Source organism: Echinops telfairi, unplaced genomic scaffold (assembly GCF_000313985.2).
Source record: "Echinops telfairi isolate 266 unplaced genomic scaffold, ASM31398v2 ScPeMD7_18;HRSCAF=68, whole genome shotgun sequence".
In the NCBI taxonomy this organism is placed as follows: Eukaryota; Metazoa; Chordata; class Mammalia; order Afrosoricida; family Tenrecidae; genus Echinops; species Echinops telfairi.
Window position 1 is genome coordinate 34,074,820 of NW_022103915.1, and position 24,422 is coordinate 34,099,241.

The 24,422-nt window shown below is 44.1% G+C and overlaps 1 protein-coding gene across 1 annotated transcript in view; it reads right to left on the reverse strand.

Annotated features, from left to right (window-relative positions):
- Window positions 1–13,533, reverse strand: part of SIPA1L1 (signal induced proliferation associated 1 like 1) — a 255,603-nt gene extending 242,070 nt beyond the window's left edge. Inside the window, exon 1 of the mRNA XM_045288187.1 lies at window positions 13,462–13,533. The gene's annotated coding sequence lies outside the window, so the exon portion shown is untranslated. The remainder of the gene's footprint in view (window positions 1–13,461) is intronic.
- Window positions 13,534–24,422: the final 10,889 nt, after the last annotated feature.

Consider the following 24,422-nt stretch of genomic DNA (forward strand, 5'->3'; position numbering starts at 1 on the left):
TACACCGGCCTGAGAACACTGTGATCACGGCCACTTCTCGACTTCTACACCGGCCTGAGAACACTGTGATCACGGCCACTTCTCGACTTCTACACTGGCCTGAGAACACTGTCATGAGCGCCACTTCTCTACTTCTACACCGGCGTGAGAACACGCACAGGAGCAGGTGTGCTAAGCCTGCGTGGACAGCACTATTGCACACCTCAAGTGTACGCTACTGCAGCCTTCAGAGGGTGGTACGTCTTGGCGTTCTGTCAGATGTGCACTGAAAAATAATGGTGCTGGCTGAACGGTGCTGAGTCTGACTCTAATGGGCAGGGGTACTGCTGTTTGCTAGGTGTCAAAAGTGACGGCAGTGCCACACACTGCCACAGCAGTGCCTAGGATGCCATTGCTTCTATTATTCTTAGTGGCCAGCAAAGACATTCTCCATCCAAAGTAAATTCAATACATAGAATTTCACAAAACATTTTTTAAAAATTGTCTGAGAGGAAAATTCATTCATATTACATGACTTTAACGCCTCAAATATACTTTGTTTCCCCACCCCCAGCCCCTGACCCCCTCAAAAGCTGGAAAACATCAGCAATGGTAACAGTTAGAAATCTGGACTAAGAATGAGATTATGAAGAAAGGGAAACAGGGGAGCATCGGGGGAATCTGCTGAAGCCAAAGGGGCGGGGGAGGGAATCTTTAGTTCCTTGGCACTGACAGAGGGGAATGAATGAGCTACAGGGTGGGGAATGCCCTGAAGTCCTCGTCCGGGCAGTAATAGGGTCGTGCAGAGATTACCCACAAAATCCTATTAGCTATAAGTTCATATTCTCTAATGTCGGTGCATGCTGTAATTTTAGACGGTGCTTCATCACCCTAGCCCAGTGGCAAGGCACATGAAGAGATATAAAATAAGTGGTTGTTGAAAAGAATTGACTATGAAAAAATAAAACTACATGAAAAGGACTACAACTCCCAGGGAGAATTTTTTGCTGCCCTACTGAGAGCCACATAACACACTAGGCATCCTGGGCATCGGGCCATCTCCTCCACCTGTTACCGCACCATCACCGCAAAAGGAAATGCAGCCTGTTCTCAGGTAATACTGCTTTTGAGGTAATGTCAAAATGGATAAGAGCTTGTAGAAGTCCCCGCTCTGCCAACTTTCTATGGTTCATTTGGGTTTGTATCATCGGTGTTACCTTCAGCCCATGGTTTGTGCAGAAAGCTGTCTTCAGGCAGTTCTATGTGCTTTTTGTGTGTGAAATCTGTGAATCCACTGGATAAACCCGACAGGCTGCAAGCAGAGAAGCAACATGGGTCCCTCTGCACCTCTAATGGCTCCAAATGGGACCCCTGGCACCCGACACAGAGCCCAACAAGGGCACCCATGTCAACGTTCTTAGAATAGCTTACCAAGAGATCTAATGTTTTTCTTTCTGCACGCCAACAGCACTGGGCTTCTTACAATCCTTCTGCTCCCAGATCGCCTTTTCTTCCATCCCTCTGACCACACCCCTTAGCAGTTCTGGGATTTTAAAAGTACTGTTACTCCAAATAGCAGGCCCAAAATCACCTTCCTCTTCACAGAAAACCTTATACCTCAATTATATTAATCTATGTTCTATCCAAAAGTAATTCCGCAGTTCCAGGTGGTTATGCCCAAAAGAGAGAAACTTCAATCCTAAACCTAATACCTTTGAAGGTGATCTTGTTTGGAAGCAGGGTAACTTTTTTGTGTTTAATTTTGTATAGGATTTGTCAGCTTGTCACACTGTGGTGGTTTGTGTGTTGTTGTGATGCTGGAAGCTCTGTCACTGGGGTTTCAAATACCTGTAGGGTCTCACAAAAGTGAACAGGTGTCAGCAGCACTTCTGGACTAAAAGCAGATTACAAAGAAGGGATAGGTTCTCCACTGCTGCGTAATTAATTACCCACTGCAGCGTAATTAATTACCCACTGCAAACCTTACGGATCGCACAGAAGCACGGCCACATACTGAGGACTTAATGATCAATAGCAGAACACTGTCCAAGAGCATGCCAGAAGAGGAGCCCCTGAGGTCAGAAGGCCCTCACCCGAGAACTGAGGCACAGCTGTCTGCTCACAGTAGAGTCCAGCATAAGGATGTGGACCGGGAAAAGCGCGCAGGGGTTGTTAAGTGCTCAGTAAAGTGCCTTATTTGCTGGTGGCCCATAAAGAGCCCCATTCAAAGTGAGAAGGAACAGTTGCCAACATCAATTGGCATTTGGAATGTATGAAGTATATGAATCTAGGAAAATTGACAGTGCTTAAAAATGAAATGGAACGAATAAAGATCGATATCCTGGGCATGTGAGCTGGAAAGGATTTGTGTTGGCCATTTTGAATTAAAATATCGTGTGGTTTACTATGCCAGGAATGACGGATTCAAGAAGGAGCAGTGTTGCGTTCATCATCCAAAAGGACATTTCCAGAACTATCTTGAGGTGCACTGCTGTCGGTGACAGGACACTGTCTATCCCGGCATACAAAGAAGTACAGTCAATGCAAGTGTTCTTCAACCACTAACACTAGTGGGGATTCATTGAAAAATTACACCAACGCCTTCCGCCTGAAATTGATCAGGCATGCCATCAAGATGCACTGCTATTTATGGTCAGAGGCCTCCAAATTCCTTGGCATAGGTGACTGAATGCCTCCAGTGTTGTAATCATCTTCTTTATTACACAGGGGGGAATTACTTCATGTACCAGGGGGCTTCTAAAAGTTCGTCTACATATTTCACTATCTTTCAAATGCCATTTATCCACAAACTTTTTAGAGCTTCGATGTAAATATTAAACTAAATAAAGGTCCTTTTGTTCACATATTTGACTATAAATAATAGGTATGATAAAGATGAAAAGTGATGTTTACAGTTTTCATTCATGTTTTCTCCCAGTAAGTGAGTCTATGAAGCACCAGCCTGCCTCTACAGAAACCAGTCAAAAGGCCTCTTCTTTGGAGTTTGCGTTTCTCCATGATCATGAACGTGCTGTTGTGAAGTGCCATGCAGTAGGCTTCGACCCACAGCAACCCTAGAGAATGAAACACTGCCCCCTCACCGTCCTGGGCCACCCTCATCACTGCTCTTAGGCTTGAACCCATTGCTGCAGCCACTCTGTCAGTCCAGCTCCTAGCGGGCTTTCCTTACTTTCCAATATTCTCCATAATTCAAACGCAGTGATTCTTCAGTATCCCTTATTCAACTTTCACTGCATATGTGGCCACTGACAATACCATGGCTGGGGTCAAGCGCACGTTAGTCCTCAAAGTAACATCTACGCTTTTCAACACTCTAAAGAGGTCTTGTGCAGTGGATTTACCCAATGCAGTGTATCTTTTGATCCCGACTGCTGCTTTCATGAGCATTGATTGTGGATCCAAGCAAGATGATATCCTTGACAGCTTCAATCTTTTATCCATTTATCATGATTGGTCCCAGTTGTGAGGATTTGGGTCTTCTTTACATTAAGTTGTAAGCCATACTTAAGGCAACAATCCTGGGTCTCCATCAGCAAGTGCCTCAAGTCCTCCACACAAATATAAAATTATCTGATTACAGTAGAAATGTAGAGCACCAAGTATAAGATATGCATCCAAATATCCATAATTCCATAATCTAGAGATTAAATCTTATTAAAATCATGGTGTTTTAAAAACTGTTATCAGACCATATAAAATGTTTATATCTTTTTTAATTTAATAGTTTACTGTACAAATTTATCTATACTGCTAAATGTTCTTCAAACATCACATTTAATAATTCTATCATTGTCCACTATATGTTCAACCCACAATTTAACCATTTTTAGCACTGTTTAATGTGTAGGATAGTCAATTCACATGGTACAAATGCTAAACTTATAGACATCCTTGGACATAAATTTTCTGAATTTTTAAAAAAGTATTTCCACAGAATGGGGTCCTAGAAGAGGTATGCTAGGACAGTAAAGAAATTTATTGCTCTTGGTACATATTATAAAATTGCTTTTCATATCAAGAAACAATCCAAGAGCTATCTTCCTCTTTTTCGATGTTCTACGTCATCAAGCACGATGTCCTTTTCCAAGGATTGGTCTCTCCTACAACATGTCCAAAGTACATGAGATGAAGTCTCGCCACCCTTGCTTCCAAGGAGCTTCCTGGCTGTACTTCTTCCAAGACAGATCTGTTTGTTAGTCCATGGTGCTTTCAGATACAATTCAGAGGGATACAATTCAATCTGTAACAGAGGCTTTCCAAACTATTTCCTTGTTTTTGTAGGGAAAAAATTCTGGGATTTAATGTGTGTATAAAATTTTAATTACAGAAGTACAATCCAAGAAATACTGACAAAAATGGGCTCTCTTAAAAATAAAACCAACTCAGGATCAACATTCAACTTAAACCAATGGCACAGAGGGCCCGAGTGCACGGCCACAGGCATGCGTGCCCTTGACCGAGGAGTGAGGGAAGTGGAGTCAGCGCAGGCCGGTGCTCAACTCCAGGCACTGAGTCTGTTCTAAGGACTCGCTGCCATTGAGGCTGTTCAGACTCAGTGACCCTGCAGAACAGCGGTTTTCACCTGTGGGTCGTGACCCCTTTGGGGGGGGGGGTCAAAGGACACTTTCATAGGGGTTGCCCAATTCCTAACAGTAGCAAAATGACAGCTATGCAGTAGCAACGAAGATAATTTTGTGGTTGGGGTCACCACCACATGAGGACCTGTATGAAAGGGTCTCGGCATTAGGAAGGTGGAGAACCCCTGCTACAGCGCAAAGGCGAACTGTCCCCGTAGGGTTCCAAGACTGTGACTCCACTGAAATAGAAAGCCTCATCTTTGTCACATTAAAAGGCATTTAATAACCCTTAGTAACAGCACTACAAGCCAAGCCCCTGTCACTGATTGGATTCCTACTGGTGCGGGGTCCACTGGACGGAGGAGAACTGCCTTCACAGGATTTCCCAGACGGTAAACTTGTACCACCAGTGCTCCTTAGTCACCATGGCCATGGTAGCAAGTCATCTCTGAACTGCCTCCGGCCTCTCAAAGTGGGGCCCAGGGCTTGGGCTTCAACCTGCCTCCCTTGGGAATCCCTTGTCAGGTGGCCTCAGCCAGGCCAACAGTTGCAAATATCAGCTATCTCTCAAAGGCTCTCGACTTTAAAGCTCTAAAACAGCTCTCTGCCCGACAAGCTGTCGTCACCACCGCCTCAATCACACAGCCACTGAGGCCAAAAGGCTAAAGTAAGTCGTCTTTGTCTTTTTCCATCCACAATTGTATCCCTGTCAGCCACCAGGCCCAGCCAGCCACTGCCCTTGAATTTGGCGGTCCACCACGTCCCCAACAGAATCACCAGGGCACCTTCCAAACCCTCTGCCACCGAGTCGATTCCCAAAGGACAGAGCAGAGGCTGCCCACTTTGGAGTTTCTGAGGCCAGAAACCTCTAAGGGAGCAGAGAGCCTCATGGTCTCCCTGGCCGGCGCTGGTCCTTTCAGACTGCCAGCCCAGTGGTTTACAAGCCGCTGTGTCACCCACTGCAAAACACACACACACACACACACACACTGCCAGCCCAGTGGTTTACAAGCCGCTGTGTCACCCACTGCAAAACACACACACACACACACACTGCCAGCCTAGTGGTTTACAAGCCGCTGTGTCACCCACTGCACCAGCAGGGGTCCCTGGTCACACACACACACACCCTTCTCATTTGTTCTGTCTCCTCTCTTTAAAGTGTAAGCACTGGGAGGGCAGGGACCTTGCCTTAGTCACCGCAGTAAACCCACGCCCCAAACTAAATGGTACACGGGAGGCCCGGCCCTCCCAGGAACCGCTGGCTGAAAAGAGTTCCTGAAGACGACAGGCTGCTCTGAGAAGCTTTCCAAGTGTAACTAACTGGAAGACTGGTGAAAATGGTCTCATCCCCTTTAAAATAAGCAATCTGGACTCTTGGGAATAGCCAGCAGACCATTACCTCAACGTCTTCATCTGACAGATGCAGCTCGAGACCAGACAGTTGCCATAAACTACCTTGTATGGTACGGCCGCTCATACAGAGCCAGGACCAGAGGCAGCGTCCTTCATGTGCCCTCTGCTGATGCACAAGGGTCCCCCCTCTCCCGCAAGTACACAAGGAGCTTCCTGCAATGCCCAGGAAGCCTGGTTCCAGAGTGACGCACTGCATCTCTCTGCGGGACGCTGTTTCTCCCACTCGGGCCGGTCGGGAGGCGGTACTCTGGCGTAGACCGACACACTACGAGCCACACTGCGCACATGCAAAGTCCCAGAGTCGTAGGAGGGCGGTCTGCGGCTGATGGTGGTGGTACTTCATTCTTTTACGAACCCTTCCCGGCCAGAACCAACTTGTAATTTTCCAGTCCAGACAGAGGAGAATAGATGGTGCCTGTAATTTGGTAATTACCATCCAGTTCATGTTTACTGTTCAGAGATTCTTCATAAAACATAACCACCTCAAAGCTCCACCCAGAAAGCTCCCCAAGGTAAACTTCCCACAGGCGTGAAGAAATGTCACCTCACAGATTTTATCACTTCCCTCCTCCAATCACAATAGTAAGATGTTTACTGATCTCTCTGATCTCTTCACTAAGCTTCCTTGACCCTGCATAAGGGCCTCCCCTCCTCCCACCTGGACTGCTGCCATCGGCACAGGGTCAGCCTGGCCAACGAGGTCAGTTTAAGCCAGGTGTCCCCTCAGTTCCTTCCCTGTTCACCTGAGCTCCACCTGAGCAACCCCGTCCAGCGCTTGACTCCAAGCTCTGCCTAGCAGGCTGTACTAGAAACAACTAAGAAGTGAACAAACCGTGCTCTCCCATTAGCTTCATAAACGTCTCCCCAGGTAGTACACCAGGCTCCACGTTTCTCACAGACTCGCTCCTCCCAGAAAGTTACACCCTCAGAAACTCAGGGGCAGTTCTACTGGGTCCTACAGGATCACCACGAGTCAGGATCAAACTGATGCCAAGGGATTTGTTTCCAAGATGAAATTTACCTTTTATCCATCTGTATCTCATCTGCTTTCACATCGACATGGCTAAAGATCACATTTTCATTTGCATGTGTCTCCATCTGGGCATGCATTTAAACATGATTCAAGCTTTTAAGGAGGGACCAGGCCTTTTGTTTCTTCTCCACGGCCCAGAGAGCCCAGAACAACTGTCATCACCGATGTCACTCGATAAATATCCCCGGCCAGGGAGGAAATCATATTTTAAAAGAACCAAACTGATTGCAAGATAAGGCCCTGTTCACCTGTTTCGCCTTTTATAACCTTGCTTATTCATCCTTAGGTGCCAGGCACAATTTTAAGCACTTTATTTGTAGGAGTTTATGCAATTCTCACAGCAAGCCCTGCAAAGTGCAAACTATTATCCTGGCTGCTCCCATTTTACAAAGGCGGGAATTAAAGCAGAGAACCCAAACTCTCTAACTAAACCCACTCTTATCGGGCTAATTCCAACTCCTAGTGGCCCTCTAACACAGAGACTCGTCTCAGGGGCGTGCGCAAGTTAGACACTGAGTAAGGAAGACTGAAGCAGAACTGATGCGTTTGAACCGTGGAGAAGGCAGAGAGTATCGGAGGACCAGACTGCCTAACGAACCGACAGACCTGTCTTGGAAAATGTACAGCCAGACTCTTACTGGCCAGACTTCGTCTCATGTACTGTGGACATGTTATCATCAGGAGACCTGCCGCTAGACAAGGACATCAGGCTTGGTAAAGCGGAGGGGCAGCAAAACAGAGGAAGGCCCTCGGCAAGAAGGACTGGCAGAGTGGCTGCAGCAATGGGCTCATACAGGGTGGCACAGGACTGGGCAGGTTTTGGTCTCTTACACATCGGGTGGCTGAGTCCGAACAGACTTGATGGCACTTAACAAAAACAACTGTTTTCCTTCATTCCATTTAAATTTCGCTGCTGTTTTTTTCCTTTCGCTTTTTTTTCAAGTATTTGTATTGATATCTTATTCTTTCCAATATATCCCTTCCATTCCCTTACAAGAACAACAACTCTTACCAAGGGCTCAAGCAGAAAGCAAATGTTTTGAAAATGATGATGGCAACAAATGTACAAATGTGCTTGACCCAATGGATGGATGGATGCATTGTGATAAGAGTTGTACGAGCCCCCAATACAATGATTGTTTAAAAAAAAAAAAAAAAAAAACTCTTTACAGGAGGAGTAGAAAGCCTCATTTTCTCTCATCACAAGAGTGGCTGGTGGTCACACTGCTGACCTTACAGTTAGTAGCCCAGTATGCCCAAGGTCAAAGAGCTGGTAAGGATAGAAGCAAAACTTGAAGCCGGGGAGACTGGTTATAGAGTTAAGCACTACACCTCCATGCATAACACGGTCTATACGCTAGGTCAGCGATCACATACTTTTTGTGGGGAAATGTGATCTGATGCAAACGCAATCACTTTCCTTTAAAATTGTTCACGGTGGGGAAATATACACAAGTTCCCCCGTTTTGACCTCGCTCCAGCATGCAGTTCAGAGACATTAATGACATGCGACACCATTCCCAAGATCCCCGTCCAGAAGTTTTTAATCGCCTGAAACATGCAATTACTTTGTAAAAGAATACCAACATTTGAGCATAGTTCTAAATAATGCACTCAGATTTAGGCTCAGCATGCTGTGAGACTAGGCAGTGCATCTGCTCTTGGCACTAAACTCAACAAAACAAGCTATTTTACGATTACACAATACGGAACGGCAGTGCCATCCTCTGATCAAACAAAATCGTGGATGATTAACGCTTCCTCGGAGATCAATTTCTTCCTAAACTTATTAATGTACAAATATCCAAGTAAACAGTGCTAGGTTTACATAATCTGGTAAATCTGCACAGCCAAGAGGGCTCTTCACTTATAAATATTAGCACCCGCTTGAGCAATGCAACACCCAACGGTGCATTTGTAAAACCCACGCACATACCATGTTGGCTCAAAGCATCTCCTATCGACAACCAACAGTAATTAATGCCAACATAAATCTGCTCGCTGAAATGGGAATGAAGGGAACTGCTGATTTCACATGGCAATTAAAGGTGTTGTTCCAAGCAGTCAGGGCAATTTTTTCTATGGAAATGTTCTAAAACCTCTGTGTTAAGAGACTAATCTATGTTGCCCTAAAATCATTGAATACTAGACTTATTAACTGATTTGTAGCTCAAAACCACCATGTGGCATGACTGATTTCAATTCATCGAGGAGGCTATGAAAGAGAGAACTGCTATCAAACATACTGAAAGGACAAGATATCTAAGGCCATTCCATCTGAGTGGCTTCTTGGCAAACAGTCATTCGTGAACGCCAGCCGGTCGCCATGCTTGAGAAACTGGAAGCAGATCCACTGTGATCCCTGTTGATCAGAACCAGCGGCGAACACAGAGTACTGAATTTTGCCTATGATGCTACTAAAACCTCCACTTTAAACCAGAATTTTAGGTCACAAAACAAATGTCACATCACCCTCCTAAAGGGATACGATCAGAGCACAGTGAATTGTGACTGCTGTCTTCAGCACGGTTCTTCAGTGCTGCTGTTTATCCCTGCACATAAAGAGCAGCCTGGGAACTGCCCTACTTTCCTTGCGAGTTATCGACGACAGTTCATGTTTCCTTGGTGAGAGCTCCGCTTTGAAAGCGTACTCTGAGCCTGGCCAGTTTTCCCTGCTATTTGCACCGACTGTGGCGCAGTGTGTCGCAAGGACAACACTGCCTCGGAGGTGGCACTAGCATCACTCCCCCCGAGCCTCTCAGTCCTAACTGGGTTTGTTCGTGTGACCGGTCAGAAAACAAACAAACAAGAAAACAGGGACAGCCTTCCCCCCACAGGTGGCAAGTTAAAAATGAGTTCAAGCATCCATTCTGAGGGAGTCCTTCGAGAGGAACGCTGGCTTCTTTCTGTCCTGCTCATCTGACTCTCTGGAGCAGGACAGACTCACATCTAGTCCATGTCAACACCTCCTCTCTCCTCTTAAAGTGCTCAGTGCCCGTGAAGAAGTGACTGGGTCACCAGCTGGCTGGAGTAGTAAATTCAACTCCAGCACCTGAGAGGAGAAGCCACATGTTCAGACTCCCGAAGAAGTGAGTTTCCCCCACTAAGCACGCTCAGAGGCATGACTGAGAACATTTCTGAACCTGCCCCTTTCACGTGGCATAGTGTGGGGAAACGCAACACTTGCAGCAGGTAACACCCAGAATACAGACCACTGAGTGGTATTTCAAGTTTCCTTTCGCCTCAGAGGCTGTTAGTGGTGCTCTCACAGCAGCGTCAGGGGACAGAGCCAAGATGCTAGAAATAAGGAAGAACCCTGGTGGAATTGTACAGCTACTTTGAGACCCACAATGTATCTAACCATAAGACTTGTTTAGGCGAGGGTAACATAGTTAGCTGACTCAATCTGATTCTTTCAATTCAACTTCTTATTGCAACATGGCAAGCCTCCTGACTTATCAGGCAAATTGTACCGGTCAGCTTCACAGAACACTTGAGTAGAAACCCAGCATCTCTACTGATAAAGCCTTTTACTACAGTCTTGTTCTGCAGTCCATTCCGTTGGCCCGATTCTGGAAATGAACCCAGTTACTCGAAGAGCACTCATTAGGACTGACAACAGTTTCATCCCAAACATGGAGGTATGTCTCAAAAATATTTTGACCAAAACACTAGACAGGTATGAACTAACCTTTATCTTCCTCATGTTCCTCCTTCAAGCGGTTCCAAAATTCTAACCCAATCTACTGCTACACATAATGTTCTAGAACCAATTACAGATTCTCAGACTGCCAAAGTCCTTACCAAAGTGGAGGTTAAGCTCTAGATGTTTCTGACTGGGTGTCAATGATATAGCATGTGAAGAAAAGCAACTGAAGATGGATGACAGGCCATGAAGCTTACAGAAGGACATGTAAGAGAACACAGAGAGCAATAACTACCACATCATACTGAAAATGCCTGTCTTCAAATGCCAATGCTTAAAAAAAAAGAAAGAAAACAGGCAAGCTATACACTGGAAGAAAACAGTTGTAAACCTAAGATAAAAAAGAAAGCTCAATATCCAGCACATATAAAGAACTCCCAAACTCAGTAATAAAATGTTCACTGCACTTGTTTATAAGGGCCCAGTTTGGAGAGGCTAGATCAATAAGGAAGAGAAATGCTGGCAATTCCTCTCCTGTCAACGAGCGAGAGTTTGGTAGCTGGAGGAGGACAACATACAGCCTTGAAGACAGAGGGGGGATGGCAGGGATTAAAGATCAGACTGAGGCCAGGAGAATCTGAACTATTCCCTAAAATGTGCACAAGGCTAGTTAGTCTCCTTTTAAAAGAAACTAGGATGAAAGATGGTCCTTTTGATGCCCTATTAAGTTGGTTTCCAAAAGTTTCTAGTTAAATTTAATGTTGGAAGCAATAGTTTTCATTTAGATTTATTCAATTCTCTAAATCAAGAAAAATGCTAAGGGTTTGGGAGAAAATGTGCTTTACTTATAAAACTGGATTTGTATCATCACACATGGTACACCATCTCTGTTTTAGCTAAAATTAAACTTTATATAACACAAACAATACAATAATAAACTAACACAAAAGTGATCCCAACAAAGAAATTGTAAAATTGCAGAGTAGCCAATAACTATTAAAGTTTGCCAGTCATAATTCTCAAGCTGTGATTTCATATAATTATGCATTTAGTTCTGTCTAGACATGCTATTCAGTTGGATTCATAAAGCATACCACCCACTCCACAAGCATTGGCAGACCAGTATATAATAAACAGGGATCCACTGCCGTGTTGCCGCACTTGAAAGTGACATGGTTATGTTTTTAGCATATACTTGTGGACGTTAACTTTCACAGTAAGAATGTGTTGTTCATAAAAAGCTTTTCAATGCATCTAAACACACTGAGATAGTTATGGTTCATGGTGCCAACCTCGTGATAAACATGTGGAATTAAGGGAAGGGCGGAGAGATCAGCGGCTGGGCGAGCCTCGCCTTTCTAGTTCTCGGGTCTCTGGCTCTCTGTTGGTCGGACCAGGGTGCAGCTGCCTTAGCCAGTTCCCTGCGTCCGCTGGCAAGGCTCACTTCCTGCGACACATCCCTGAGGAGAAGCAACATGGACCTACCCTGATGCAGCCCTGGGTGCTGGAGCAGCCGTGTGGAGACCCCTGCCAGCGCTGAGATGCTGACACGCTCACTGATTCAGCTTTCCTCCTGCAGTTGGTGTCATTGCATGCATTTTGTCAGATGGCGGAGGACTTTGTAGATTGGTGTCAGACATATGGGCTAATGTTGGACCTATGGGCTTGGACAGCACTGGGTTGGGATCCTTTCTTATTGCGCTTGCCCTTTATATAAAACTCTCTCTTCTACACATGAGTTTCTGTGGATTTGTTTCTCTAGTCTACCCAGACTAACACATACACACGATGATCATCAGTTAATGTGTGCCTTTACTTTCTCAAGAGATTTGCGATCCTCACTCGTTGTTCATAAGGCTGCTTTTCACAATCCATGTTCCATGTTCCATGTTCCACAGTCCACGGTCCATGTTCCACGTTCCATGCCCTTGTAGTTATATGGACATCAGAGTGGGGATTACTAACAGCCACCAAAAGCATGCTATTTAAGCCAACCTGAGCATGTGCTCTTCCACTGTAAGATGGACGGTAACAGGAACAAATATATGGGAAAACAGGAAAGGCCAACAAGGTAGCACGATGGCGGAGGCATCCAAGAGAAGTGGGTGCCAATCAGAGTTCATCACAGAACAGCTGTGTGACTTCATGGAGCCCACTGAGCCTGAGTCGTCGTTGCTGATGGTGGCAGCCCACAGAGAGCCCGTGTGCACAGACTGGACTGGCTGCACAGGTTCTCAAGGTTGTGACCTTTCAGGGCAGTCTGCTGAGGCACTGCTGCATGAGTCAAAGCTGTCAGACTTCTAACAAATAACCGAGTGACAAATTCCTAGTGCCACCCAGGGACATTTAGTCCAGCGTTAGGATGCCCGTCAGTATCTCACAGAATTACTGTGAATGCTAAATAACACGACTGGTGCAGCATTATAATTACACGAAAAATCTTTCCTGAATGGTTGGGGAATACCGAAAGGCCACAACTTAAGAGAAACAAACAGTCACAAAACCATACCAATTTCTGTCTCGTGGTCACAACAACACCGTAAATAGATGTGTGTGTGTGTGTGTGTGTGTGTGTGTGTGTGTGTGTGTCACTCCCACCCCGCCAATTTTAAACAAGGCACAGGTGCAGTGCAAGCAAGGCACTCTTCTCTTCCCCGGGTCCCGATACTTTAAAGGAAGAGGAAAGAAAACAAGGAATCATTTGGAATCAATCACTCACACGATGAAACCACAGCACCCATGCCATCACAGGCAGACAAAACTACAAAACTAAATTTGGCTTCTCTTACCTGTAAGCCAGCGGGTTTCAATCACACCACAGGGATGTTTCTGGAACGAGCTGCAGCTATCCGATCAGGTACCTGTGTGCATGATAAAAATAGCTCATTCAGTTCTGTCTGCACACTCATTCACAAATGATTCAGCCAGTCCTATCAAATAATAAGGGCAACCCCTCAGGGAGAAGGACACCCAGGAAGGTGTGACATGTGACACGAGATGGTTTGTCTCACACAGCTTCCGAACCTCCAGACTAAAGGGAGAGTAACTGGAGCAATGTAAGGTGCAGGAAAGGACCCATCTCAGATGTGCTTGGTCTGACTTTCACCCTGAAAGCTATGGCTTTACAACGCACACCACTCTGTTGAGGTAATTTTTCCCCAAAAGAGTGGGCTGACGCGGTGGATTTTGGGGCGTGGGGGTGCCTAACCTTATAAAATACAACTTGCTTTGCTGATAAAGGCAGATAAACCAATTTATTCTAACAATATTTCAAAGACACGCTATTGGGGTCTTCTCACTTTGTACTGCCTCACCTGACAGTGCAGTATGCTACTGCATCATCAGAGCCGCTCGGAGATGATCCTCATTTTCAGCCTAAGGCAGGTTAAAGTTACTTATCAATAAGTTACAAAACATTCTTTAATAACTCATTTGCTACAACTGTGTGCTCAAAAAATACTCAGGGAAGATGTGGTGCCACTTCCCTTCAGGAGCTACCTGAAGGAAATCAAGCAAGTTTCAGCTGGTCGCTTCACTGCCCCAAGTCTCAAGAGTCCTCCTGCTTCCAAAACGCACATTCCATGACAGCTCTGACTGCAGGCGCAGGGAGCCGATACTTCATATAAACCTACATCTGACACGGTGTGATTGGCTCGTTTTGAAAAAGGCAACAGGAATCCTCCTAGTAACTCTTGGGTCATCCCTATTTCAGAAACAATACATATAATATAGAGACTTCTTCGAGACCGTCAGACAGAGAGAGAGGGAGAGAGAGAAAGAGAGAGAGAGAGAGAGCGCACCCAGGCTGAGGGGATTTCATGAAAAGTAAGTGATCACTTCTTCAGGGTGATGAAAAAACGCAAGGGCCCTGAGAGTCACAAAAGTGCCTGCATTTTATTTTCAGGCCAACTAAAGGCCCTGGAAGGCTTTAAGCTAAAACCAAGACCTGACTTAAGACTGTGAACTCTCGTTGCTGTCGTTTCATTCTGAGATCACGAGCACGGGGCAGCAACCGATGCTGCAAACACACCAAGCAGCGTGGGCTGGGGAGAGCGTGGACAGAGACTCGGGACAGTGACTTGAAGACAACCGAGAGCAGGCTCCAGGCACAGCCAACAGGACCTGCTGACAGGCAAAATGGGGGTGGGGGTAGGAAAAATCAGGTGCTGGGTTTTTAGCTTGACACAACTGGTTGTATGATAAGTGCTATTCGGTGAGATTAAGGTATGAGAAAAACAGGGAGACGGAGACAGACATGGTGTGTGTGCTCAGGCAGGCCTGAATACCTGCACTATCGGGGCAGAGCATGAAATGAAAATAAGGTATCTTTTCAAAGCCATTAACTTTGAGCTTCTAGAATCTCAAGGGAACCCAAGAATAGCTACCCAGTAGAAATGAGCGCGGGAGAGAACTGATGTATGAAGCCGAGGAGTGGGGGAGATGAGGTGCAAACAAAGAGGAAAGCACAGGATTTAAAGGTCAGGTAGAAGACACCAAGGTGGCAAGAGATGAAGACCCTGGAAACCCAGGAGGGCCAGAGTAGTGGAAGGCTCAGACTACTGGGTCCACGCAGGGACTTCTGGGTGAGGGAGCTAGTCCTTAGACCCTATCCACACTCAAAAGACTCACTGCCCGCTCAATTCCGACTCACAGCGACAAGAGTAGAGTTGCCCTTGTGGGTCTCTGAGACCGTAACTGTTACAGGAGGGTGAAGCCTCATCTTTCACCCGCTAAACAGCTGATGGTTTCGAATCGCTGGCCCGGAGGTTCACAGCCCAGCAAGTCACCCACGACACCACCAGGCTCCGGAATTATGTGATCGGTGCTGACTTCCTGAGTTACAAAAGATAAGCTCAGTAGTGCCTATGCCTGCAGCCATACACCAATTTCAAGTGTCCATCCTTCGAGGGCAGATCAAAGGGCACCTCGAGAAGACATTTCTAGATAAGCGTTAGAGCAGCGGTTCTCAAGCTGGGGGGTCGAACGACCCTTTCACAGGGGTTGCCCGATTCGTAACAGTAGCAAAATGACAGTGATGAAGGAGCAACAAAAATAATGTTATGGTTGGGGGGGTCACCTCAACATGAGGAACTGTATGAATGGGTCACAGCCTTAAGAAGGTTGAGAACCACTGCTCTAGAGGATTAGAAGACTCTGGTTGTTCTTAATCCCCATGGCACTTAAAGGGCACCTCCCTCCTGCCAGTTGCCCCTTCTATCCTGTATTAATGTTGCCTCCCTAGAGACCTCAGATCTGCTGAGACACTTTGATGGGCAGGCCTGTGTCCGATTCCTCTAGGACTTGACACTGTAGACACTGCAGGGCTCAAAGCAAAGCGCACATTCATGAATGCATACTTCTTTAAAGACTTAAGGTGGACCATGCATATCTAATACTGCTGTTGGTATTCTATTTAGTGAGATACTAAGTGGTATGCACGCTTGACGTTTTTACATAGCAAGTAAAAAATCGGTAATAGCTCCCTTCACACAATTCCTTAATTGTCTTTCATCTTTCATCTGGAATTCAACAATTACTATCCCATGCTTATACATCACTGGTGGCCCCCAGGGGTCCTGAAACTACGGCCCTCGGGCCACATGTGGCCCGCAAGGACATTTATCTGGTCCATCGGGTGGTTTTGCCCTGTTTGTTTTTTTTACTTCAAAATAAGATATGTGTAGTGTGCATAGGAATTTGTTCATAGTTTTTAACTATAGTCTGGCCCTCCAAGGGGTCTGAGGGACAGTGAACTGGGCCCATTTAAAAAGTTTCAGGACCCCTGATCTACAACATAGTCAAAGCTCAAACCAAACCAAACTCATTGCCATCCGGGGAATTCCAACTCAGAGGAACCTTCTAGAGCAGGGCAGGACTATCTCTGAGGTTCTGGGATCTTAACTCTTCAAGGGAGTAGAAAGGATCACCTTTCTCTCTTGCAGCAGCAGGAGGTTTCGAACCGCTGACCTTACAGTTATCCCCCTGTGCTACTGGGGGCCTCATAACAAGGGCAAAGAGTTGTTATTTGGAGTCAAAAGTTCCAAATATTGTAAATTTCCCATCAGTATCGTCGTAACATCAAAGTTTGGGAATTCCCACCTTCTATCCATACTAATTATGCAATCTCAACTAACCTCTTTAAAGCTTCAATTTCCTCATGCCAGTTGGGTACAACACTGCCTATCACAAAGTGACACTGAAGTTCATAAAAACATGTATGCCTGGTGCCACGCCTGGATAGATGAGGAGTCCTGTGGATTATCCATGTTATTTCAGGATGGCAGAATGAAGTTCTCTTATGAAATCTTCCTGATCTAACACCTATAATTTGATAATTCAGGATCCCTTAAATTTTTGTTTCAAGGAACTGTGTGTGACCTCCTCCCTGGGGGACAGACAACCGAAAAGTGGGTGAAGGGAGACGTCGGACAGGGCAAGATATGACAAAATACCCATTTATAAACTATCAAGGGCTCATGAAGGAGGGGGGAGCGGGCAGGGAGGGGGAAAATGAGGACCTAATGTCGGGGGTTTAAGTGGAGAGAAAATGTTTTGAGAATGATGTACAAATGCGCTTTACACAATTGATGCGTGTATGGATTGCAATAACAGTTGTATGAGCCCCTAATAAAATGTTTAAAAAAAATTTTTTTTTGTTTCAAGATGAAAGAAACATAGTATTAAAATCTAGGAACAGAACTCCACAATTATAATCCTCCGTTAAAAAAGTCTACAGTATAGCTATTAGACTTAATTCTGAAATGCCCTTGCTATCTTCATTCAATTTAAATAAAATTTGTACTTTGCTTGTGTAGATTTCTTTCTTTTCAATCAAAGTTAATGCTGAATAAAACAGGAGATGACTCATTCTTGGCATATGGTCTAAAGAAAATTACTGCACTACAAATAGCTTGTCCTTTTGGATTTATTAAGCTGAACTATTGGACCGTATTTTAAATGATCACAATCTAAAATATGTCATTTGAAACATTTCCACAATTCAAACACTCATGAAATGTAGACTAGAGAGTCACATTAAATGGGATCATTAAGGAGCAAAAGTCAGGCACAGGACACATTGCACACACTAGTATGCTATCATGATCATGCTGCAATGAACATCAACAAACAGGCCTACATGGCCCATCTCTCTTTCCTTAGGACAGATTCCTGTAAACAGACTCCTGAGTCAGAGTGCACACTTAATGCCAAAAAATGAAATTTAGAGAATGTTTCATCCACAGGGTTTCAGGAATCTTGGTATTCATTACACAGATGAGCACTTAAGACTTAGCTATTATGAGTGCTCCCAAGAATAACTCATTTCTCTGAGACTTTTCCTTTATTACTAGACTTATCTTCTTTCAAGGATTATAGAGCTTTTTTTTTCCTAAATAGATATGGAAGCTGAGAAAACATGCTATTTAGCTATAAATGGATACCTTGATTTTTTTTAAAAACTTCATCTATGGTATCAGAAAGGTAGATAATGTGAAAGTATCTTTTAAATAAAAACAGAATTAGAATCTTAATTTTCAGGTGCCATCTTCAGTGTAATTTCTTACTAATCAGTTCATTTAAAACAGGAGCTTAAGGCAGTGAGTTTGGACTGGGTTAGTAAGTCAAAGGAATTCTATAATCCAAACAGCAGCAGGCTTCCGGCTTCCCTTCGGCTTCAACCACCGAGTGAGCCAGAGTCGCTCCGAGGCTGGAAGGGACCGGCGGACTCAAAGATGTGCTCTCATGTCTTAATTCTCTAGTTTCACTTCAAAAGAGAAAAAACAAAGAGAGCAAGCAGCTATAGCTGCAGTTAAGTTACCTGGATTTGGTGAAATGAACTGAATTGCAAACACAGCCTGGTAAGATTGGTGGCTTTCTTTTTGTTGGAATTGTCTCTGAGCATATTCAAGAGAAAAAGAACCTCCGAAAGTAAAAATACGATCACTTTTCCCAAATCCCCCAGATATGCATGTCAACTTGGCTACGTGATCCCCAGAATTGCATGGCTGCCCCCCCGTCTGTGCTGTTGTCAGCCCTCACCTCTACTTGTTGGTGAAGGAGCCCTACTGGCAATGTGGAATAAGCAGCAGTCTGCTAACCACAAAACTGGCAGTGCAAACTGCGCAGGAGAAAGTGGAGGCCCTCTGCTGCCACAAAGATTTACAATCTTGAGACTAAAGAGCAGTTCTACTCGCTGTGATTCAAAATGGGCTCAGGAAGGAAGGAAGGGAGGGAGGGAGGGAGGGAGGAAGGGAGGAAGGAAGGAAGGAAGGGAGGAAGGTAGGTCAGTCCACTGAATGTGGAATCCCTGCACTGAGAACCTCCGAGGCCCAGGGAATGATGCCCAACCACAGGAAGAGCTCTAAGGAATACCTACAGATGTTGAAGGGAATAAAGGTCTTCCCCCAGAGCTGGTCCCCTTAATTCATATTTCTAGCTTCTTAAATTGTGAGAAAATAGGTTTCCAAAAACTCATGTTATACTTTATCTTAATATCTGAGTTTCCTTTCACTACAATACTTAGATCAAAGCTACTGGAAGATAAAAGGTTCAAACACACACACAAGCCTCTGGCACTATTTTAATCTCCAGTGAGTACCGCCAGACCACCCACACCAAACAACGAGTCTTCTGTCCAGTAAAATTTCCTGAGTAGATGTCACCCCTCTTTATCTACTCAAGATATTAATTGGCAGTGAGCTTTCAAATGGGATTTGTCAAGATGAGAAGAGGAAAAGGTACAAAGTTCTAGAACTAAGTGGGGGGTTGAGCGAGATGAAGCCATTCAGAATGCGCTGGCCTGCTTTTTCTTTTTTTCACTTTGCATTGTCAATTAGGTGGGAGCTGATACCTCAGATCATCATTAAGTATTCAACAATTTAAACACTTACCAAACCTCTCACAATAGCTTGTCCTGTCCCCTGCACCAGCCCACCCTGAATTCTCTTTCTAGATGATTATCTGTGTAAAAATTCATGCTTAAATATTTCAATCAATTCATTAAAACCTAGTATTAACATGACTAAACAAATTAACAGGTGGCATGATACAAAAATCATTTAAATAAGATGGAAAGTATGCAGGATCCAAAACCCACACACAATATGATCTTAATTTTGATTTAGGAAACAAACAGTTGTATAAGGGGAGGAGGTAAGGAGAAGACAATAGAATAAGATATTAACCATTAAAAATATAAAGGAGATTTTACTTTCTTATCCATTTCTAGGTTTTTAATTCCATAAAATTAGGATTATTAATTCCTAAAATTAGGATTATTAGTCAGGGGAAAGTACAGTATGTACTCTAGTATAAGCTGACCCAAATATCAGCCAAGGCACCTAGTTTTACCACAAAAACTGAGTATATACATGAGTATATATGGTAATCGTGTTTTTTAAAACCCCAAATATACAAAAAGACAAAATTGAATAATCAAATTTGCTTATTTTCACAGCTAATTCTCTTCCCTTATATCCATCACTTGTTTTGCCAGGTGCAGACTGTTAGCACCTGGAATGGAATCATGGGGAGTCCTTCAAAACCTTCATGAACAATTCCATGTCTTTTCATTTCATTTTTCTACAAGCTTCTTGAAGCCCCCCCCCAATCTTTTGTGACATTAATTCAAGTGAGAAATGTTTGTGATTAAACTTTTATAATCAACAAGTGTTGGAGAATTTTAAACTAATCAAGAATGTTTTATGTTTAAGTAGGGCATGATTATGTTAAACAATATTAACATAAAGTATATAGGTACTATCACACTGTAATACATGTGCATTTTAACAGTTAACCACCAGTGCACCCAACCCTAAGGGAGATTATCCAGCATCCCCCCCACTCACAGCTAAATTCAGACAGATTTGCCAGACTAACGTCAGACTTTGGGGCGATCTTTTTTTTTTTTAAGTTTCCAAGCAAGAACCCATGGCCAGTGTTGCCGGGAAGCAGGATTAATTTTTAGGTCTGGCTGATAACTTATCTCAAGACAAGAGACAGGGGTAAAGCTACTTATCTCCTTTAATGTATCAGGAGTCACTCAGCAACAAATACTTTCTCCAAAGGGCGGGAGGGAGGGAGGGTAGTAAAGTAAGAGGCGTGACTTGATTCTACTTCTGGACTGAGAGCAGGAATCAGGAAAGTTGCAGTTCTCAGGATTTTCTGAAGAGAAGGTATTTCCTTTTCCCCTTCACCCCGTCAGAACCAAGCCAGAAGCTGTCCCGCAGACTTTGTGCTTGTGCACTGAATTTTCTTTTTGATCTCAGGGTGAAAAAAGTTATCGATGAAGCAGAGGCAGTATATTGCTGTCTTCCATTATGGCAATGATCTCATAGGAGCCAATTTTCACTTCCTAAAATGAAGGCAAGCATAAATATTTTATAATTAAGTTTGGCATCTGCGAGTTTCCACTGATTTCTAACTTTGGGTAGCACCTCATCTTGGGGTGGAAGTGAACCCCCATGTTCGGGGAGTTACTCTGATAGGACCAGGAAGAGGCCATGCCAGGCCTTAGTGATAAAGACCACATCATCGACTAAAGAAAAAAACAAAACGAAAGCCGCCTAAAGCTTTGAGTATCATTTATGAGTGCCTCGTATAACACAAGAACATTATTCAACAGCACACGGGGGTAAAAGCAGAGTTCAGCTATGCTCGCTTGGTGCAAACAGGAGGGTGAGCTGCACACTCCTCCTGGGCCTCCACCCCAAGATGGTGCAGACACTCAAGAGACAGGCCACCCTGGTTCTCAGGGTCGCCTGCAGCATATGCACCATTTGCAAAAAATAAGCACAGTCTCACCGCCCAGGATGAGCAAGAAAATAGCAACCTGGGCAGCAGCGGCCTGCACCAGCCTCTGGCTCTGAAAAAGGGACGCGTGTTCACTTCCTCGTCCAGGAGCCACAGATCAGGAAAGTCTGGGAGGTGTTTGTAGCTTCTGTCTTTTGAGGTGGCTCTGATTTCAAATCACTCTCTGGTTAACCCCAAGGAAAAATACAGAATGGCATAACTTGTACTTTTGCCAAATGAATGCTAAGTGGATTGCGGATTTCTTACACTAGTCTCACTGAGATAAATAAAGTCATTCTCTGTGTCCACAGCCAACAAACAGGGACAGGCCATGGCTCCAAAAGGCTCAGGGCATCTAAGAGGTATCAGTCGGCATTACTTTCAGAACACAAATTGACTTGCTCTGGCCCTGAAACTGGGAGAAAGACGGGGCTTTCTGCTCCCGCAATGAGTTGCAGACTTGGAAACTCAAAGGGGGCAGTTCTACCCTGTCCTAAAGGGTCACTGTGGTTGCAGTGGATTGCAGTGAGGTTTTCTTGGCCCAAGTACGAAGGAACATTGGTGACAGGGATTAAAAGGTTGGTGGTTTGAACCCAGGAGCCGCTCCGTGGGAGTACAGGGTGGGCATCTGCGTCCTTAGAGTTACAGCCTTGGAAGTGTAAGGAGCCGTCTACTCTGTGCTAGGGTCATGATGAGTCAGACGTGTCAGCAGTGGGTTTCGCTGTGTGTTAAGTATACATGGAAACTAGACTCTAGTGCCGAATATCTGAACACTTTTAAAAAGAGTCCCAATACCACTGCCTCTATCCTTCCAAATGTTTTGTTCTCATTTAATGACTTTAAGATGACTGGCTCACTGGGGCAGAAACTGAACACTGAAGGAAAATAAAGTGTGTCCGAGACTGTCTGGGTCTCATGTATTATTTGCCTTTTATGGGCCCCAAAATCCAAGTATGCAACTCCAGGCCCTTGCCTCCCTCCTAACACAGCACTCTTGGAAAGGGGATTTCTATGCAATGTTTTTCCAAACAAGAGGAAAAAATTGTTTTTTCATACAGGAGTATGAAGTCAGTGGGTCCCCGGCAGGAGAGTGTGGCACCTCTTTGATGAAACGTATCTCTAGTGAATATATATCTATAATATATACATATACTAGAGGTGATATCTTAAGTTCAGTTTGGGACTCTTAATTGTACATGGTAAAAACTAGTCTACGTAACTTGCTTAGCATAGCAAGCTCCTATCATCTAAAAAAAATTAACTTAGTAATGGCACAAGTGTCAAGGAAGGGCTGCAATTCAGTATATTTGCTGATTTTCTATGAGTCCTGTTGTATCAGTCACCTTGCAAATGTTCGCCTTTGACTTGAGTGAAAATAAAATTCTTCATATACTCTTCTCGAAAGAACATCAGAATAATTTAATTATATTTGGCCAGTTTTCAAAATGTATGGATTAATAATCTGAACTAATTCTTTGCTTATCAAAACTTGTAAGAGCTCAAGAATACCACTAAGATGTTATGTTTAATGCATCAGTCACTTCCTCCATACTAGACAATGACCTGCCAAAATTGCACAATAGAATTGTAAACTGCTAAATACTTTCAGTCTGAATAACTCTGTGAAATATCTTAAAACTGGATTTCAGGACTTTGTGAACTCAAAAGCCATATAAGCACAAAATTTAGCGTCCAACCCACTATAAACTGGCTACCAAATGAATGAACCAAATGAATGAGGTCCAGAAGCTTCTAAAGCAGTGGTTCTCAAACTTTCTAATGCCGCAACCCTTTAATACAGTTCCTCATATTGTGGTGATCCCCCCAACCATAAAATTATTTTTGCTGCTACTTCAGCACTGTCATGTTGCTGTAATGAATCGGGTGACCCCTGTGAAAGGGTCATTCGACCCCCAAAAGGGTCGCAACCCACAGGTTGAGAATCACTGTTCTAGAGGTATTGCAAGAAGCACCTCCATATGCAATATTATAAAAAACTCACAGAAAGGGACTCTCCATTTGCTTCAACTTCTTCTGCTCTATTAAATTTTAAAAATACTATTTTTTTTTCTTATTTAATTACTAGAATTAAACACACATGCAAAAAGAATTCCAAGAGGCTGGGGCCGGGGGAGGAATGCTTCCCTCCTTCTAGCACATGAGCTGGGCTTCTGGCTTTGAATCAAGTAAATGAAGCCGTGGCTAGGCAGGGCAGTGCCTTCATTTAGGACCATGACCCTTTCTGAAGGAGAAGAAAAGGAAGGTCATTATCGCTGCCAACCACGTGTTCTCTATTTTTTTTAAGTGGCTCACAACATTTTATACTTTTACTTTTGTTCGATCCAGTTATTGCATCTAAAAATAATGTAAAGTTTTATTGACGATCGAAGCACTCTACTAAAAAATCATTCTCAAATCTCGATCCCTAACTGAAACCTACGGAACCATTAAAAAGGTATTTTAGTTAAAAATGTAAGCAGTTTTTCCATCAACGACACAGTATCTTTGTCACAGGAACAATTACCCACAATTCATTCCATGTCCACTCAATAAGCTTCTATTTAGCACTTATTGTGTCCCAGACACTAGACTCAGCCACAGAAAGGCAATGGTGAGCAAGACATCCTGCCTGATCAAACGTCTTCTTCACCATGACCTCTAATCACAACCAGAAATCAGACTTCACAATGCCCTGACTAGTTTTGAATAAAGGAGCCCTCGGCTGGTTATACATGAAGCTGCTAATTGGAAGGTCGGGAATTCAAAGCCACAGAACGCTCAGTGGGTAGTTCAAGTCTGCCCTATGGAGTCGAGATCAAGTCCACGGCAGTGAGTCCACAGTGAGTCTGAGTTTTGAATAAGTCTCCTTACATTAATGAATGAATGGGCAATTGTTACTAAAGAAGACAAAAGTTCAATATTCTCCAGAGTATGACGGCTATATTATATGTCACTGGGG